The sequence below is a fragment of the Sinohyriopsis cumingii genome, unplaced genomic scaffold (genome assembly GCF_028554795.1).
Source record: "Sinohyriopsis cumingii isolate HCF-2022 unplaced genomic scaffold, ASM2855479v2 utg004198l, whole genome shotgun sequence".
Taxonomy (NCBI): domain Eukaryota; kingdom Metazoa; phylum Mollusca; class Bivalvia; order Unionida; family Unionidae; genus Sinohyriopsis; species Sinohyriopsis cumingii.
Window position 1 is genome coordinate 15,499 of NW_028316694.1, and position 20,312 is coordinate 35,810.

Consider the following 20,312-nt stretch of genomic DNA (forward strand, 5'->3'; position numbering starts at 1 on the left):
CAGGCCGACCAGTCCTACCACTAACCTCTTAACGCTGAGCAACTAGCGAGGCAACTGTGTATACCATTTTTATTAATCTTTGGTATGGCTCGGCGTGGGTTCGAACCGGCGACCAACCTCATCCTAGAAGGAAGCTATAACAACCAGGCCACTGGGGCGGTCCCTTTGACGGCTAAACATATGGCGTATCAGAAACTAAGTGTTAGGGAACTATTTCAAGAATAACCACGACCAAAAAGCCCCGTTTTAGAAGTTAAAAAATTGTTAAAGCTGGGTTTTAAAAAGTATAACTTCTAATTTAACTGTAATTGGTTCCTACAAATATCTGACACGTTAAAGCCAACCTACACGTGCTAACTCTTGCACATACCTTCCTTCCATTCTAAACACACTTTTATTTGCATTCGGAAATCTCATATTATTAGGTTACACATAGATTATGTTGCAGAAATGGAAGATTTTCATAAAGCAAAAATACAAGAAAAATGACAAAATTACCAAACTCTTAAAAGATGTATCTCGTCAAGGCGCATCTTTTGACAGAACTGTTATAAAATTCGGATGATCTGTCTGATAGCTACAACCCTAACCATAAACCTAACCCTTACATATGTGGGGGCGCTAAGTGCTGCAGACAGACGAACCACTATATACCACTATATACAAAATATCTCGCCAAGGTCGATCTAGGAAAGGAAACCGCATGACCAATTTCCAAGTAATTACAGAGATATTTCATAAAAAAATCATAAAAGCAACCCTAAATGACAAATATCCATTTTCAAATCGAAACATCTGTATTGATTTTGATGAAAAAGTAAATATCGATAGGGCTCCATGAGACACGGATTGCGGTGAAAACTGTCCGAATCATCATGTCCGTCCGTACGTTATTACCAGAAAACCACAACACTAAACCATAACCCTAATTAACAAGAATGAAATTTTCTCCAAAATGACTCAACTGATTTTAATCAACGATGTATCGTTGGATTACTCTTGACAACGCTCATCTTGGGACACAAGTATCGTAAAATTACTATGATCTGTCCGCTCGATACAGTGCAAAAAGCTCATTTCACATTACAGTGAGCGTTGTAGGTCATAGATAAAATTTTTTTTTACAGGAACAACAAAAAAAAAAACAATCAGTATTATACATCATGTCTTCATAAATTGAAACCGCTCCGGTGGCCTAGTGGTTAGAGCGTTCGCCTCGGATGCGGGAGGTCGTGGGTTCGATCCCCGGCCGAGTCATACCAAAGACTTACAAAAACGGTACTAACAGCTGCCTCAGCATTAAGAGGTTAGTGTTAGGACTGGTCGGCCCGGTGTCAGGATAATGTGACTGGGTGGGACATCATGCTACATGTCTGCGGCATGATGCCCCAGTGCTAGACATCACTATAAACTGCCACATTGCAGACATCGTAGCGATATGACTGAAAAATTGTTAAAGCTATGTTAAAATTCCAAATCACATCACATCCAAATCACATAAATGAAAACATTATATCAAAATTTAAAAGCAACCTAATAAAAACTATTTAAAAAAAAAATAAAATCAGCTTTTTGTTTAAAATAAACCAAAACCAAATGAAAACCAAACAAATGCGGGTTGCTTTTACTTCCGTAGTGGTAATGTCGTGACTGAACACGTAGGTCATCACCCGCGGATTATAACACACCTGATTCTCCCCAGAACACCATTACCACCACATTTATGCATCGAGACCGTTTCGGTGGCTTAGTGGTTAGAGCGTCCGCCTCGGATGCGGGAGGTCGTGGGTTCGCTCCCAGGCATACCAAAGACAGGTTACATATTAAACAAATTATTATTGAGGTTTCACGACACGCACACACACACACCGTTTCCTAGGCGTACGTACGTTATCTGTAGACTCCCTAGCCCCCCCGACACGAAAGCTTATGCATTTTGGTTAAACACCCTCCCCCTCCATGCGCACTTACTAAATAGATGGCCCCTATTACGGACTTTAGGGTGGTTGCCTGCCACCCTATGGCCATATAAAGATGCGGTTACTCTATTTAAACGATGCTCTCCTCTACCATAGCCAAACCATCGGTTGTTGTTACCTCGATTGCCGTTTCCTCGGTACCGTTGACAGTTGTACAGGCTGCTATTCATATTACTACTCAGTTTAATTCTGTCTGGTCTACAATGGGCTTGAGATATAATGTATATTTTTTTAAAATTTGAATTGGCCCAGCGTCATTCTGCAAGTTCAGCTGCTTTTTGATCATCCTCATCTCTCGCAAAAAGTCATCATAGTTAGAGAAGGTGTCGAACTTAGGGCAAGTTTGGCTCTTCAGGAGGTCACTCCTCAGGTCGACCATTCCTAACCTCTTAATGTTGAGCAGCAACAGAGGCAGCTCCTAATAACATTTTTTGTTAGAAGTATTCGGTATGACTACTACAATTCCACAGTTAATTTTTGAATGTTAAACTAACGGGAAAAAGTGACAGTGCTGTTCTTTTAACCATTTATATAAATGTTAACTGTACTGAATTCGAAAAATGAAAATAAATGCCGCTATTGTATGTGAATTCATGATGTGCAAAAATTTCCATTGTCCTGACTGACGATCACCAAGCCAAAATAATGCAATGTTTTTTAATAATCTTTCCATGAAGCAGTGGGGGTGGGTGGAAGTAGAGAATAGAATAGTACAATAGTAGAATGATATACATGGTGGTATAGAAATCGGCTGAGGAGTCTCACACCAATAATTGAGGACCATCAATTTGCTATCATTTGTATGATGCAAATATAGGAATTGAATAGCATTTGAATATAATGACAGAGTTACTTGGGTTTCTGCCGAGGGTAATGAATTATGGAGTGAAGTATGAACTTTGTGATCCAGCAGAACATCTAGTGAATTGAATAATGCATGAAAACTTTTGTTTGCTTACTAATGATGATGTAATTTCTGACATGTCAAAGAGAACTTTAAACATGCATACAGTAAATTCTGTATTAAATAGCAGGAGGGAGGAAACAAAATGTTTGCTCATTTTTTGCAACTAGATTAACCAAGGAGTTGCATTTTTATATAAATGTGTGTGCCTTAATATAATGATACATAGCATTCTCTGCTGATATATGACTTATTTAAGTCCACCTAAGCTTTATATTGTTAATACCATTTATCAAACACCCTCATGGGCTTTATGTAGTAGCATTATTAATGAGATTTATGAAACCCAGGGTGCATATGACAATGTCTTAAACCAATCAACCACCAGAGGCTGTTTTTATTTGTGTCTGGGAAATTGTGATGCAGACATGTAACATGATATCCCACCCAGTCGCATTATATTGACATTGGCCTCTGTATATTCAAGTACTAAAGAAATATTTGACGAAGATAAATGTTTTATTCAATATTTTTTTTATACAGAAAAACAGTAACAATAACAATAACAATATCTAAATACAAACAGATTATGGAATTTAACAATGAAAAAGAGTTAAAATATAACTAAGATGGACATAAATATTACATATGTTTCATTTCTCTCCTTTTAATAATTATTACAAGACCTGTTAACATGTGAAAAAAAAGCCTTAATCATAATGCAAAGCGCTAGCAGCAAAATGCAATCTCTTAGTACATAAATTGTGTTATGGTTTTATTGAAATTAATGGTGTTTATAAATCACAATATAAATGTAGTACTAATATTAGTACCCTTACTCTTACCAAGCGGACAGGGTACTAACATGAGCATATATGTCTCAATCGAGCAAGCTGGGTGTGATTCACAACTGGTGCTCTTTTAGCCTAATGTCATATAAATCACTGTTGTCAACCTGAAGGATATACAGCCTCTCATAGGTGGCTTTGAAAAAAGTTGTAGAAGGGAATTTCATCGGTAAAAATTAAATTCCAGTTTCTGCCTGATTGAGTCAAAATGTTTGGTCAAGTTTGACTCATCAAACATTCATTTGCAAGCACCCTATTAATATAACTTTCACTGCATTATTGTAAAGAGAGCAAAAGTCGATAAACTGATTTTATGATAAATACTGTTGACATGTGAAAAACATATATACTCACAAGGAACATAGCCCATTAGTTTTAATCTGCATGCACATAATTTTTTATCAAGGAATATACTGAACTGTTATTTGCCAAGTTAAGTTGCAGAAAGTAACACTTATAATGTACTATTACATTAATGTGTCAACAGGTACCCTTTGTACAAGAATACAACTTTATTTAGACCATGATAATTCTCTCCTTATTTTCCTTTGAAGTAATATTTAATGTATAGGATGTCTGAATAAAATGAAAATAGATCATTTCACTTATAGCAATTATGACATATATCACTGCACACACAAAAAACATACCTCTACATCCTCTTTATCTTGCTCTCTCTCTCTCTCTCTCTCTCTCTCTCTTAACAATAAAGGGATTAATATCAAATTAAACCCAATTTAAATGAGAAGTATATTCGGCACAACAAAGATAATAATACTTTGTCTCTTTTAACTGAAAAATATAGGACAGCACCAGTAACATAGAAAACATTTTTTAATTATGTGACTTATAAATTTCCTGGTCTAGGACCACATCTTTGAAAAACTTATTAACGCAGCTAAGCAACCAAAGAGAAGAAGAAAATTTACAGTTGCATAAAATAGAGATATGATATTACCATAATAATATTTCAGATCTATATTTAATGCAAAAATATTTCAACGAGTTCTTTTATATTTCTAAACTATACAACTAAAATCGTTTCTAATAAGTCCAACATTTTTACTCGGCTAATAAACCCAGTAACTATCTGAATAATTATTATTAATTATGAACTGCTGAATTGTCCATAATCTGTATGTTTTTAGGGATATTAATCTGTTGAAAATAATCACTTAGTTAATTATGTGAAAATGATTATTTTACTTTTATGCAGATAGGAGAAAATGCGATTTTTGTTTTGCAAATCACCGATTTTATTTTATTTTTTACTTATTATTAAATTAACTCCTTTTTAGTTGCCCAGAAAACTTAGCTCCTTGTCTTTATAAAATTATCTATCACCGACAATAACATCTATAATAATAATAATAATAATAATGCTTTATTTTTAGAGGGTGACACATTAGTCAAGGACTAATGTTGCTTGAGACCCTCTTATGGAGAGCATCACAATGCACATTATATGAAGATAGCAATAATTGCTGTTTATTTTAACATGTTTAGTATTAAAATACTAAATTTGATTAGCTATTAGAAGCACATACATGCTCATGATATCTTTTCTTAAATAGTCTAATATTTTCAGCAGATTTTACATGTAGTGGAAGCTTATTCCACATAACTGAACCAGAATATTGGTATTGTGTTGAAAATGGCCTGAAGATACTCTGGTGCAGTTCCATGTAGACATTTACATAAAAGAACTGCCTTGTGAAAATCTATCCTGTCATATATTGTGAAACATTTTAGTTATGTAAATAATGCTTTTGAAGGATGATCAACAGATGCATCTAAAATTACATGTGCTGCTCATTTCTGAAGTTTATAAATCATGTCAAGCTCAGATTTAGCACAATTTTCCCATACATTATAACAATAATCCATTTTTGGAAGAATATATGACTTGTAGTATAAACTGCGAGTTTCCGTAGGTAAATATTTCTTGATTCTGCTGAGAAGGGCAATTTTGGATGACAGTGTTTTACAAAACTTATCAATATGGTCATTCTATTATAAATTATTATCTACGGACACACTACAAACCTTTCATGTTTGACATTTTCTAATGGATGATTATTTATTGCAAGAGACAGTTTTGAGTTCCCTTACCTGTGTAGCTTAAGTGATGTCCCCAAAATCATACATTTTGTTTTATCTACATTAACTACCATCCTATTTTGTTGTGGCTAGTTATGGAGTCAAATAAGGCCTGAATTTAATCTTGTTTGGTTAACTTCATTATCATAACTAGACATATACAAGGTTGCATCATCTGCAAACAAATATGTAATTGTGGATTTATTATTTAATGGTAGATCATTGATATATATAAGGAAGAGGAGAGTGCCCAAAACTGAGCCTTGAGGGCCCCCTGAATGCCTAGTGTGAGTTTGAGAGCTAATATTGCCAATGCTTACTTGTTGAGACCTTTGGTTTAGGTATGATCTAAGCCAGTTTAAAGAAGGATTGTTGAACCTGTAACAGTTCAATTTTTTGAATCAGAATTTCATGATCAATAAGATCAAAGGCTTTCTTAAAGTCAAGGAAAACAATCCCAGCCATATGTCCATTATCCATTTTTATCCATTTCCTTCAGCCAAAGATCAATTAATTTGGTAAGTTCTGTTTGGCACGATTGGTATTTTCTAAATCCTGACTGCATTTTATGAAATAGAGAGTATGTTTCAAAAAACGTATAGACCTGAATGGCTAAATGTTTTTCAAATAGTTTTTACAATAATGATAGAATTGATATTGGTCGGTAATTTCCTGGATCCTTCTTTTCTCCTTTCTTAAAGATATGTGTAACCTTTGCACATTTCAGTGTTTCTGGAAAATTACCAATCATTATAATTAAATTTATGATATGCATTAGTGGCGTTGTTATTACTTGTGCAGCCATTTTAAGAATTCGTGGACCGATACCATCCAATCCAGAGGATTTATTAATATTCAGCTTAATTACAATATCAAAAACATCAGCTTCACTAACATTGGCTACTGAAAATTAATTATCACCAGGAATTTTAGCTATTATAAATAACAGAAGAGCATTAAGTTCAATTTTTTTATGCTAGTCTGGTTCTGAATACTTTTATTGGAGATATTTATGAAGAAATTGTTGAACATTTCCACAATGTCTTGTACAGATGTTGCCATATCAAATAAACAGTGTGACCCTGCTATAGCTTGCTTTGATGTAACACGAATTTGGATATAACATGGCTATGGCATGGCTTCTGAAATTAAATATACATGTACTCTTCTCATAGGGGCCCTGAGTGGTCAAGTGGTCTAAAGTGCTCTCCGTTACGGATCACTGCCATCTCACCTCTGTCTGCGTTGGTTCAAGTCTAGGATTCGGCCAATGTGGGTATGTGAGAAAGCTTGCCAGTAACTTCTCGTGGGTCAGTGGTTCTTCATGGGGTTAGCCCTGGTTCTTCCTCCACCAATAATATTGGCCACTATGCATGTTATATCACAATCTGCTTATCCTGACATCTGGCCTGAGTACTGTATGTTCCGTGAGATCTCATTACTTTTTTTTCTTAAATCATTTTCGGTAGTGGATATCATCCTCACAAGGAACTAGCTCATAATGGATGTTTTGGAAGAAATAGTGTTGGTTTATTGGCCGCTCGCTAGTAATTAATATTTTTATTTTCACTGAACTCTGTAAGTGGATTGTAAAATTAAAGAACACTCGTATTTTCTGTAGTAATCACTACCAACAGAACGGAACACCTGTGTATTCATTTTATGATGGCCTTCTAAAAAAAAATGTATGATGGAAGGCAGCATTACTTCGCCAACAGAAATGTAACGGGAAACAACCCAACAAAACAGAGATCCAATTGTTGGTCTATCTATGATAACGAGATTTGCTACAGTCAACAAACTTTTGAACGTATGAAACATAAGAAACTGCTACAACTGACCAAACAAATGCTATTTCCTTTTTTTCTTCATGAAAACTTATGCTTACAATTGCTAAAAACATTGGCACAAAACGCAAACTAAATGTCCAGACTTTTGAAGCCATATAGTCTACATATAATCAAAAGTGGCCCTCTTTGCAAACGCTTTTATAACCCCTCCAGCCCACCATATTTTAGGTAACTTAATTGGTTGGTTAAAACAGGGTTTGATTTATAACACAACTGGGTTCTATGGAGCCAAACTACATTGTTACAGCAGGATCACACTGTATTGCTTTATTAATAGGAAAAGCATGGAAGCATCAGCAAGTGTGATCAGAAATGCAATATTTTGAATATTAATGTACAATGAATTAGCTAATACAGATATGTCTAGTACTAATAATTAGTGAGCCGTAAAAAGTTAATGCTGTTCAGGACTGAGGAATTATGCTTGTGCTCCAAGACTTAGTAGAGGTCACATTCTCTGTGTAAATCTGATGTATGTAGTAGCTACTGTACATGGCTTTCCGTGGAGAATAACACATTTCTTCTCCATCATAAGAATGACATTCTTCACTGGATCTGAAAGATAAAAACTTCCAGTAAGTAAGGAATTAAGGGGTTTCATATTTATGATACTTATATATTTTACTGTGTGCCTTATAGGTTCCTGTAACTAATGCAGAAAAATAAAAACTATATATATATATAGAAAATATGTATAGTATGTACGCTGTATCAATGATATACCTCAAGATGTATAAATTTTTCATTAAAAGGAAACAAGTCTTGTTGGTATATCAAATTGTTTTATAATAATACTTTTAAATCCATGTTTTAGGATGTATGAATACATACCAACCTCTGACAAGGAAAAAGTGTAATCCAAGTGGACAAAAAGAGAAATAGAAGCAGAAAAAGAGGAATCCACATATAACATGCTACAGTTTCAATAAACAATGATTTATTTTCCCCCTAGTCTTTTAACATCCTTTACTGCTTCAAGTTTTCATATGTAGCACTTTTAGTTTTAGAAAGCAACAGATTTTCATGTTGCATTTTAAAACACTGTACCAGCTGAGACCATGAATGTTTTGCACACCAGTAGAGCACAAAGTACTGGGTTACTGAGCCTGGATCTGTATTCACTTTTATGTTTGTTAACAATACTGAACAATCTCTCACTGTCAGCATTAGAATGGTAAAGAACCAATATTCCTTTCATAGCCTGACAAAGAAGAGGAAATTTATATCTTCAAGTGATTGTGTCTTTTAGCTGGGAAATAAGGTGCCACTGCACATCAACTCTATCTGCATTAAGAATATTGTCAGGTAGAATCTAAACTTTATATTTCAGGAATTCTCCTTCCAGATGATCCAAGGCAGACGAGGGTATCAGAAAGTGATATCTCTTGAAAAAGAATCTAACACTTTGGAAGCTTTTTGACTGTCTCTCATTTACATCAGCAACTGAAGCTTTAAAAGCACTTCATCTCCATAGGGGAATTTCTGGAGCATGTAATCACAGGCTGTAGCATAATAATCTCAAAAAATTATCATAAAACACGTTCACAGCTAGAGTAGAACTGTGTTCTATGAATTCTCTTGCTTCTGCACCAACAGCAAGATCTTCATTATCTTTCTATTAAGAACTTGGTAAATAACACCTCTGTGTTTATAACATTCATGTCCGCACTTTAGTTCTGCTGCAGATAAGAAGTTCCCTTAGTATTGGAGTTCGTAAGACGAACCATTCATATATTCATCTTTGAAGGATTCGGGTTTTTTTTTGTCTTTTTCTGATCCACCTGTGAATTTTTTTGAAAAAATATATGTGCTGTAGCACAAACATCGACTAGAATACATCTGAAGACTTTTAGAGCCAAATAGTAAAATTATTTCCACATGGCCTGCAATAGATGTCACGTGATGCTGCCCTTGTGTCCTCATCTTTGTAGGATTCTGTTATTTTTTGCTTTGTTTACTTTTGGCCTTTTTCTAATCCATCTGTGAAATTATTTGAAAGGAGATATTTTTGCTCTCATACACGCATCGACTAAAATAAATTACACTTTAGCACCAAATACCTATAGACTGGTTTTGTACTAAATATAAATTAGAAAAAAGAATCTGTGAGTAAAGATTAAAAATTAGAAAACCAGTCTGTTGTCTCGTAAACTAAGCCATGAAGCTGCTATGTATAGAATACGAGGTCAAAAGTTTGAAAGTAGAGCATGTTTCTGGGTAATAGGATAGTTGCTATAAATAGAACAATACTGTTAGGAAAAAGCATGGACAAGTTTACTCTTATATTGTAGTTATGTAGAAGCCATCTTTTCTAAAATATGGTATGTGGGATTAATGGGATGTTAATAAAAGTGAGAAAACAAACAATTGATTGTTTTTGGAAGGTGGATATACCGAAAAAGCAGAATCCATATACGTTTAGGTGTAAGGTGTAATTTAGTGAAAAAAAGCGTAATGATTGGCATGTATGTGTATGTAGTATAAATAAATTTATAGTTTTAACATGACTCAAAATTATGTAGCCACAAAATGTTCATTATCAATGTCCTACAAAAATGTCATCGATTATTGTAATAATAAAGCATAATGATACATTTCAAACACATCACTGAAATTTAAAGATTATCTGTCTCACTGTCACTTTACTTTAATGTTCTTTACACTGTAGGTACGTATTAAATCCGACCTTCATAGGTCACATTTTCTAAATTGTCATGAAATTTATTATTATGCACAATTTTGCATGACCCCTCACCCATAAAATCCCTGTATAACTTCTTTATGGATGATATCTTAGAAGTGTATCACTAATTAAAATAACCGATGAAAATTTATTTCACTTGCATGAGACAAGAAAAATGTGTTAGTAGATTGAACACTTTCATTTCCAGTATAACCAAGATCATCCCATACAAGTTTCTGAAAACATAAGACATCTTCATTATGGTAAAGTGCTGATCAACTTAAATTTTTTAAAATTCTGGTGCCAATAGCATAATGAAACCATGATAGCTGATACATGTAGTTGAAATCACCTTAGGAGAACCTTGGAAAGTGCTTCAACAGAGTGCCCCGGACAGAGGATGTTGGGGTTTTAATGGCTTATGCTCAAATAAGGGGTAACAGGAGTCTGCTAATGTTACCGACTACATTTCCAGTGACATGGCAAAATAACATACTCATAGACATTAATGTCCTCAAAGCATTTGCTATTACCAGTAAATGGGTTATCAATGGATGCAATATTATCGGAACATTTCTAACTCAATTGGCATGTGACACTGAAATATGACATAGAAGCAGTATATGTCAAATGTAACAGGAGGATTCACTGTCACTCACTGCACTGAGTGACTCAGGCAATGTGCCTTTATAATGAAGCTAAAAAATATTGGCAAAATTCATGACTGAAATGTGAAAGTAAGTTTTGGTAGTTAAAAAAATTGGAGATTTGGAAAGGGGCTGTCCATTTAGTACATACGCATGGAGGGGAGCTGGGGTTAACCGTAATGCATACACTTGCGTATGGAGTGGTATAATGATAACGTACGTACGCATAACCTCTTCGACTGGGTTCAGTTGGCATTTGAATTTTAGCGGACATGAGACAAACTTTTTAAAGTTACACAGTTATTTCTTGGATGCAGCCAGACATTCAGTGTCGGTGGACTATCTGTTTTATAAAAAAAACATAAATACTATTAATCCTTGATTGTTCATACGTGAATTAAATATAGGCCGTTATACAGAATTGGGGTGGTAAAGCATACGTACACAGGTTGGGGTGTGTGTAAAAAAGTATGCATGTGTACAGGGAGGGGTGTAGGGGTGAAGCTTTGCCAGACTTTTGCATACATACTAACTGGATGGCACCAAAGAAGCTGGTGCAAGCCTAAACTTAGTATGTTACCTGTGAAATCAAACAAACTGTTATTTAAAAAAAATAACACATAGGAATTAAAAGATCAACTACCAAAAATTCAATAACCATTGTAATTCCAACTATTGTCAACTTATTAATGGTACTGAAACTAACATTAGTGAGCAAGACAAGAAATTATGTACCAGCTTTTTTTCCCACTAGACACTGGCAAATTTAAAATTAAGAACTATCATGGGAACAAGTCCTATAATAAATAAAATTGAAGAATGATGCTTGATTGTGGCACCAATAGTAACATCAGTGCAGGTAATGAATGGCCATGACATCACTTTCATCATTTTTATCATCAAAGCGTGCTACTGAATAAATGCTCCCACCATAAATCTTTAAAAAAAAGGACAAATGTGAAAAAAGCGGTAAGCAGTTTAGATTCTGTTGATGTAAATTATTTAGTGTGTAACTATTCATCGTTTAATATATCCATAGTTATTTACAAGTCTTTGATTCAGATTTTTTTTGCATTACAGAAAGTGAAACAAATCTAACGAAGCGTTTTGATACTTTAAGAAATATTGTATAATAATTAATAGCAGCAAGATAACTCATTTGTGAAAAAACAATAATTAAAACGCACACTTAATAGTTTGCAATTTAAAATGTACCTGTTAAAATAAATTGATCTATCACCACTTGTCAATCATGTCTATCAAATTAACCAATCAGCGAGTGTAAGTTATACACACCTACAGGCATTGCTTTTGTCCACCATTTTCCTCTGACAAGCAGCATGTGGCAAAAATGAATAGATTATGATAAGTATTTACAAAGTTTGCAATGATTTGTTGATTTCTACATAGATAAGGGTGAAAATAAAGAATGTATACGGTATCCTAGTGGGACCCAAAGTGGATGCACATTATGACAATAGTAACTGCAACAACACAATGGGCTTAACAAAACCTAATGACACTAATTCACATAAAACTGGCCGATGTATGCAAAACAAAAGAACATTCTTCAGCAGATACACTGAAGAATTCAACATTAACAAAATATAAAAACACTTGCAAAGAAGAAAACATGGTTTACCTTATCTCATGCAAAATGTACAGTAGCAAGTAAAAGGAAACACAAAAACTTAACGTAAGAATGAACCTTCATCTTTCTGATTAACATACCCTAAAAAATAGACTTTAGTCTGGTAGATTTCTCTTTGCCTTTGATGATGCAGTCGTTCTGGATTTGCCCAATGCCATTACTGTTCAAATGAACAAATGAAAGAAAAAGAATATATTGCATTAGATGTCTATAAATCTTGCATACTATTCGTCAAAACAAAAAGGAATAACAACATACACATAATACATAAAATTGTTTATGAAACATATTAGATCATATTATTTACATCGGAGTCCACTTTAAGTCAGTACTCAGAAATAAGTCCCTACATTTCTTTAAACAAATAACCCCTCATGCTGGCACAACAACAGAATCATATTTTTTTGGACTGGTGACTGAAGGATTTTCAGCTGGTCTTTGCAACAGTGTCACTTTGTTATAATTGAAAATGTAACTTTCAATATGAAAAATCGGTGGTCACATTAAGCTTTATCACAGTATTGTGTGCTCTGATTTTATCTTTGCCTTATTCCAATTTCAAATATGGTCTATGTGTTAAGTATTTTGATTTGAAATACATGTAACATGAAAAGGAAAAGAAAAAGGTCAGCTTTTATATACTGACTATAAACTTAAAAACTGATGCAGACAGCATTAAGTTTCATAATTTTCACCTGCTTGAACTCTTTAACTTTAAACGTGACTCTACATTTCACTGTTTTCATTGATTTTTTAATTAAGTTTGCTTATATTTTCACAGAGTGTTTATGTAAATATACCAAAATAACTGTGTCAATGACAGCGACACACACACATACACACAATATATATCCAGTTCTGTATTGTCTTCACAAAATTGTGAGCTTCATGTTTTAAGCTCATTTGATGTATCAGTATTATGGATAATGGGTATGAATGTGAAACCTTATGCAGCCCTTAAAATAAAAATTTCTGTTCATTTCATGATGTTATCAATTACATACTGAACCATAAAATTTTAATAGAAGCAGAGATATCGAGTAAAAAAAACAAAATGGTAGAAAAGTTTATTTGAATTCTATATTGAAACACTTCTGGAAAACAAGCATAAAGAGAAATACTGCAAATTACGCTGGTCATTTTGTTCCTTCTTTCAGAATGATCTCTTGACAATGGATGAATTGTGGAATAAGAAATCAAAACAGGCATTGCCAACTTTTCAAAACAGTTTTTATTTTATCTTTCTTTTTTCATTTTTCCTATATTTTTTCGTCTGATATTTGAAAACCGGTCAAACAAAGCACTGTAGAGTTATAACCCTCTCAACAGTCTTTATCCTTACTAAAAAAAACAAGTGCCTGTGACTGTAAATACTATTTAAGATGAATTATAATGTAAAGAATAACAAAGCAAACTAATAATAATTATTCATGACTAATGAGTTTGTGTGTGGTTTAGATTTTTTAATGAATTTTTTAAAAAATTTCCCTCATATTGCTATGATGTCTGCAGTGTGATTGTTTATAGTGATGTCTAGCACTGGGGCATCATGCCACAGACATTTAGCATGATGTCCCACCCAGTCACATTAACCTGACACCAGGCCGACCAGTCCTAACACTAACCTCTTAATGATGAGCGCCAAGCGAAGCAGCTGTTAGTACCATTTTTGTAAGTCTTTGGTATGACTTGGCCACAGGATTGAACCCATGACCTCCAGCATCTGAGGTGGACTCTCTAACCAATAGGCCACCAGAGCGGATCATGACTGATGAAGTCTAAAATAACTTGCAAGATGTATCGTTTTGTATCGATTCCCCATCTGTTGTATCAATATGTGTACCATAGCAGCTAAAGTATGCTGCTAAATGAAAGAGCAGATCATGAACATTCAAATTCATTTGCATAACCAGCATGTAAATCTGAAAATTAAATGATATGAAATCATCAATGTGAACAAACAAACATTGAAAATTTGAATAATGCACTTAATAATAATAATGTGAAATAACTTACACATGATGAATTGAAAGTGAAATATATAAGACTTAATGGAACTATTGCTTTTAATACAGATACATAGCACTTGTTACCTTTAGTGCTTGTAGGAAAAATTAATAATTGTGGCTGATACAGGGTAAAATATTTACTTTATTGTAAAATGGAGCAATTGAACCCTTGTGACAAAGATTTTAAGTTTATATTAATAAATAACAGACAATTAAAAAATGACCATACAAAGCATAAGGTAAGGAAAACGTACCATTTTTTATGACAAATTGAAATGTTCTTGTTAGCTTGTCTTTAGCATAGGACTCATCTATAATATTTCAACACAGCGAAGATGTCATGTGAACATCTTTTTGACTATAAGGTGACAAAGCCCTTCTGTAAAGATCCATATAATTATCAGCTGAAATAAAGAAGGAAATAATCATAAATTACAATGATATTTTATGCGCAAAGGAACAGTAAAGATACTATGGTCTAAAGAAAAAACATGTTAAAAATAATGCTTAATTGATCAAATAATTTAACCTAAGAACAGTAAGTTTGGTGATTATAATATGGTGATAATGATGTTAGGGGTTCTCCATAAAGTATGTATGAAACAACTGTGATTTTTTACCACCTTTCCCCTTACAGACTGCACAGAATATATTTTTGTACACCCCACTGTGTAAACATATTGGTGAGTCACCATCCCTTTTCCAAGAATAGCTGGGACAATTGAATTTTGAATGATGAAGTTATTAGGATATTCATTAAATATAAGCAGAGGTTTAAATTATTACTAAGTAATGAAACTTTACAAATGAAAATAAGAAAGTGTTAAACAGCAACTAATATTTAGTAGATTTTATCAGGTTAAAAAGTGTAATAGTCAAAAATCAGAAAGTGACTAAATTTCTGATTTCAACCAATCGAACTGGATTACTGGAATATTTTCAGGATTGTCATCACTTGGAATGACAAAATGACCGATTTCAATTTTTATCACCAGCTTTGACATCATCGAAATCATGATCAACAGTTCTTTTCATGAGTGAGAACTATTGTAAGCTGTGTATAATCATGTGACATTTCATGCTGAACTGTAAATAGTGATAAATTCCAAACACAACACATACATGCTTTTGAATCTCACTATTATAAAAGTAATTGGACAATATGTGTCAAACAGGTAATCAATGTGCCTCTTGGTTCATCCAAATGCAATATGTTGTCAAAAAATGGCACGTTACCGCTTCACAAATTCTCATGAGGCATCAGGGTTTGGATTGCATAATATGTCAGATCATGAGATATCCCAACCGGTCCTGTCAGAAAATGAAGAATAAATATGTCTTCCACAATGTGCACCATGGGCAAGAACACTACAAGGTAATCACACTTCATAACTTTAAGTAGTAACTGGCTCTGCTTGACTTGGCATAGGAGCCACTCTGCATCAAACTCATCTGCTGGTTATGATTCTGACTTGACTGGCTCAACATCTCTAAATAAACATCAGTTAGCAAGGGATTTTGACAACTGCAGCTGCAGAAAATGCTTATTAACAGTCACCCTGCTGCTAATGCTTTTTCAAAACACTTCACCCTCACTCCATGTATACATACTTTATGGATGACCCATTAGTTTAAGGGAAAAAACATATATGACAGAATGAATTAGACAGGTCAGTATCACAAGCTTTATATAAATCATTATATATTAATGGTAAATGTAAATTTATATGGACATGTTATTTCAGAGGTCTCGGAAATGCTTAATCACGCGTATTTGGACGCCAATGTTTTATCTTGGATGTAATAGGTGGGTGGCAACAATCAAAGACTTGCCTGTCATGCTTCAGCCACCTGCTTAGTGGGTAAATGTGTTGATTCATTAGCTGTGTTGATATTTACATTGACATAATTTAGTGGCTGAACGACCCATTGATATACAGGTTGCCATTATAAGAGTACATTAAAAAAGAACACGATGCAATAGCTGGGTGGCAGGTTCAAAGACTCTAACTGGTGGCTGGGTGGGACAATGTATTGATATTTACTGTGAATGAATTCAGAGGCAGAAAGAACCGGAGATGTAAATGTGGTCATTTATAAGCGTACATCAAATAAATAAATTTATATTTTATTATTGTCTTAATTTCTGAGCAAAGTAGAATAAGCAGTGCATGTGACCTCGGAATCAATACATGCTGAGACTTAAACAAAATACCATTCGCAAATTTGGATAAGTATTTTGGGGTTAAACAGCAAACTGACAAAGACTGTAAAGAGATTCAGAAGAGTACTCAAGTTCCTAGTCTAGAACTGATAGTTCGGATGACACAGTATCTAAATGTATGAAAGAGCTTGGAATAAGACATTCTTTGGATTGATAAAATGTGCGTGTGTGTGTGTTTAACGTAGCTTTAATAATTGTTCAGTCCTATCACTATGATGTCTAAAGTGCGACAGTTTATAGTGATGTCTTGCACTGGCGCATCATGCCGCAGACATGTAACATGCAGTCACATTATCCTGACATGACACCAGGCTGACCATTCCTAACACTAACCTCTTAATGCTGACCGCCAAGCGAGGCAGCTGTTATTACCATTTTTGTAAGTCTTTGGTATGACTCGACCGGGCATCGAACCCACAACCTACCGCATCCGAGATGGACTCTCTAAACACTAGGCCACCGGAGCGGTGGGGGGAAGATGATGTTACATGTCTGCAGCATGATGCCCCAGTGCTAGACATCACTATAAACTGCCACACTGCAAACATCAAAGTGATAGGACTGAACAATTATTACAGCTGCGTTAAACACACACACACGCACATACTCGTTTTCCAGAAATCAACTGGCAAAGAAGAACTAGTATCTTACGGTCCTGTAGTGCAATAAAATATGTACATGGTGCTATGCAAAAAAAACTTAAATTTTCGAGATATTAAACCCGCGATATCGTAGGAAGAAATGTAACTGCAAGAACCAAACTAAATGTAAATGAATTCTTACTAACAGTTTCATTATATATAATAGTACTAAATAGTAATAAAACAATGCGATCGTATTACCAATTCACGAAAACTGATAACGGTAACAGTCTGGCGTATATAATGTATGGTTTAAATTCCATTTTAATTTCAAAACTTATCTATTAAAATATAAACTTTTAACGTTTAATGAATTCAAAGTTACGTTTTAAACAATAATAATAATAATAATAATAATAATATTTGAAAAATTGAGACAATCCACGAAAATTGATAACGCGAACAATGGTGTTGTCAATTGAATTAGTAGTTAAATATTGTAATAGTAAACAATATAAAATGTAATTATCAGCGCTTAAATAAAACGTGAAATGAATTATTAGTAATGGTTAAAGTATATATACCACCAGCCAGATAACACAATACTATATTTCGAGCAGAACAAGTCTCAATGGCGAAAGGAACTAGGTTGTTTTCTTTAAAACCACAATGTCGAATGAAAACTGTTGTTTGTACCAAACTCATTTGCATATTTGCATATATGAATATTTAATGACTGGCAGGATTTCTCCGTTATCCCAAGTGATATCATCAAAATCATGAACCATAACAGTTCTTTTCTCAGGTGACAATTTTTGTAAGGTGTGTGCGATCATGTGACATTTCGAGATGGCTTAGGATGAGTAATTAATTTAAGACACGCTTCTGAATCTCACGCTTATAACAGTAAAGGACAATACGTGTCTAAAAGGCAATCCATGTGTCTATCCAAATACAATACTGTCCCAGTCTGGCAAGGTATGGCTTCACAAATTCGCATGAGGCACCATGGTCTGGAATGCATAATCTGTCGGAATCATGAGATAAAATAACTGGTCATGTCAGAAAATGAAGAGGAAAAAATGTCTTCTGCAAAGTGCACCATGTGCAATAAAACTACAACATATCGCACTTCATAATTCTAAGCAGATATTGACTCTGCCTGACATGGTATACCAGCCACTTTGCATCTAACTCATCTGCTAGTTATGTTTCTGACTTGACTAGTCTTCATAAACATCACTGTTATCAAGGAATATTGACCCCTATCGCTGCAGAACATACTTAGCAGTTACCCTGCCACATATACAGGCTACTGCTTTTTGAATTTTTTTCAACACATCCCACCTCCACTCAATGAATACATACTTTATGCTCGACCTATTAGTGTCACAGAAAAAATAAAGTGACAGAATTAACTAATCATATCATTATCACAAGATTTACCAGTACATGCATTATATAATATACAGGTGACCGCTCTGGTGGCCTAGTGGTTAGAGCATCCGCCTCGGATGTGGAAGGTCGTGGATTCAAACCACAACTGAGTCATATCAAAGACTTCAAAAAATGGTAATAACAGCTGCCTTGCTTGGTGCTCAGTATCAAGAGGTTAGTGTTAGGACTGGTTGGTCTGGTGTCAGGATAATGTGCCTTGGTGGAAGATGATGCTGCATGTCTGGGGAATGATAAACCAGTGCTAGACATCACTATAAGCTGCCACTGCAGACATTAAAGTGATATGACTTAAATTGTTTTAAAGCTATGTTAAAAATCTAAAACACATACTGTAATATACAGGCAAATGTACGTTTATATGGACATGTTATTCGTAAAACTCGAACAGTACTGATTGTTATTGTCACCAGATATGGATATGCACTGACAAAGTTATCAATCAACTTAATGCATCTGCTGAACAGACTTCTGATGTTAATGATCAGCTGACTGTAAAATATCAATATGATTACCATAAAGGTTGTAAAATGTCTGTTTTAGGAGATTTTTGGATGGATTTTGGTACGTATAGGATATGGGAAGATATGGACCAGTATATAGACCCAGCAAAGTCTTTACAACTACTACGGTAACATACATTTGAGTGATGAAGCTGTATAATGTATATTTATCATTTAAGTAGACCAAAAAGGGTCTTAAAACTTGTGTAGTTATGTCACAAAATTTATGAGACTCAGTCAATTCAGTTTTTGATTTAAAATGATTAAAATTCGAATTATTTGTTCCCTTTTGTTTTGATTTTCTGTTGTCTACTATACATGAGTGCTTTGATATTTCAGGTCATAAAGTCTGCAGTCAGCAAGTAAGTTAATAAAAACAATGACCCTCAAGATATAATTTAAGTCTGTTGTTGTCATTTGTATTAAAATGAATTTATTTTCCACTATAAATCAGATGGCTGTGGGAAACAAACAATAAACAGACGTTATGTAAAGTCCTAGTTGTGAAAGGGGAGTTACTCTGATATTGCAGTAAGACCAGCAACAAAAAAAATAATCTGATAATGGCATATACTTGTATTAATGTTGGAAATTTAATGTATCATTGTGTTGCACAAAGTGTAATCAACTTGAAAAATGGATGCTACTTCTATGGTACACATTATGCCACCTGTGCCCTACAGCAAGAGAAACTTATAAGAAAGAATTAAAGAAATGCATTTGTAAATAACCACCCACAATGACTGGAGTTGCTCTCTGATTGTTGCTGAGAATGAACAATCAATATGAGGATGAAAGTACATATCAACCTAAGACTGTTTGAACAACAACCAGTGTTCCAATGAAAAGTAATAAATTGTGTATAATGCAGCTTTCAA

The 20,312-nt window shown here is 34.2% G+C and overlaps 1 long non-coding RNA gene across 3 annotated transcripts; it reads right to left on the bottom strand.

Moving 5' to 3' along the window:
• Positions 1 to 3,383: 3,383 nt before the first annotated feature.
• LOC149769242 (uncharacterized) lies at positions 3,384 to 19,132 on the bottom strand. Of its 3 annotated transcripts, none has more exons than XR_016419321.1 (4): positions 18,929 to 19,132; positions 14,926 to 15,075; positions 12,743 to 12,822; positions 3,384 to 8,236 (listed from the first exon to the last, which is right to left on the bottom strand). It is a non-coding gene; the product is annotated as an uncharacterized LOC149769242 (long non-coding RNA). The 3 variants fall into 3 exon arrangements; XR_016419319.1 differs by having other exon boundaries at positions 18,061 to 19,132; XR_016419320.1 differs by having other exon boundaries at positions 18,923 to 19,131.
• Between the last annotated feature and the right edge of the window lie 1,180 nt (positions 19,133 to 20,312).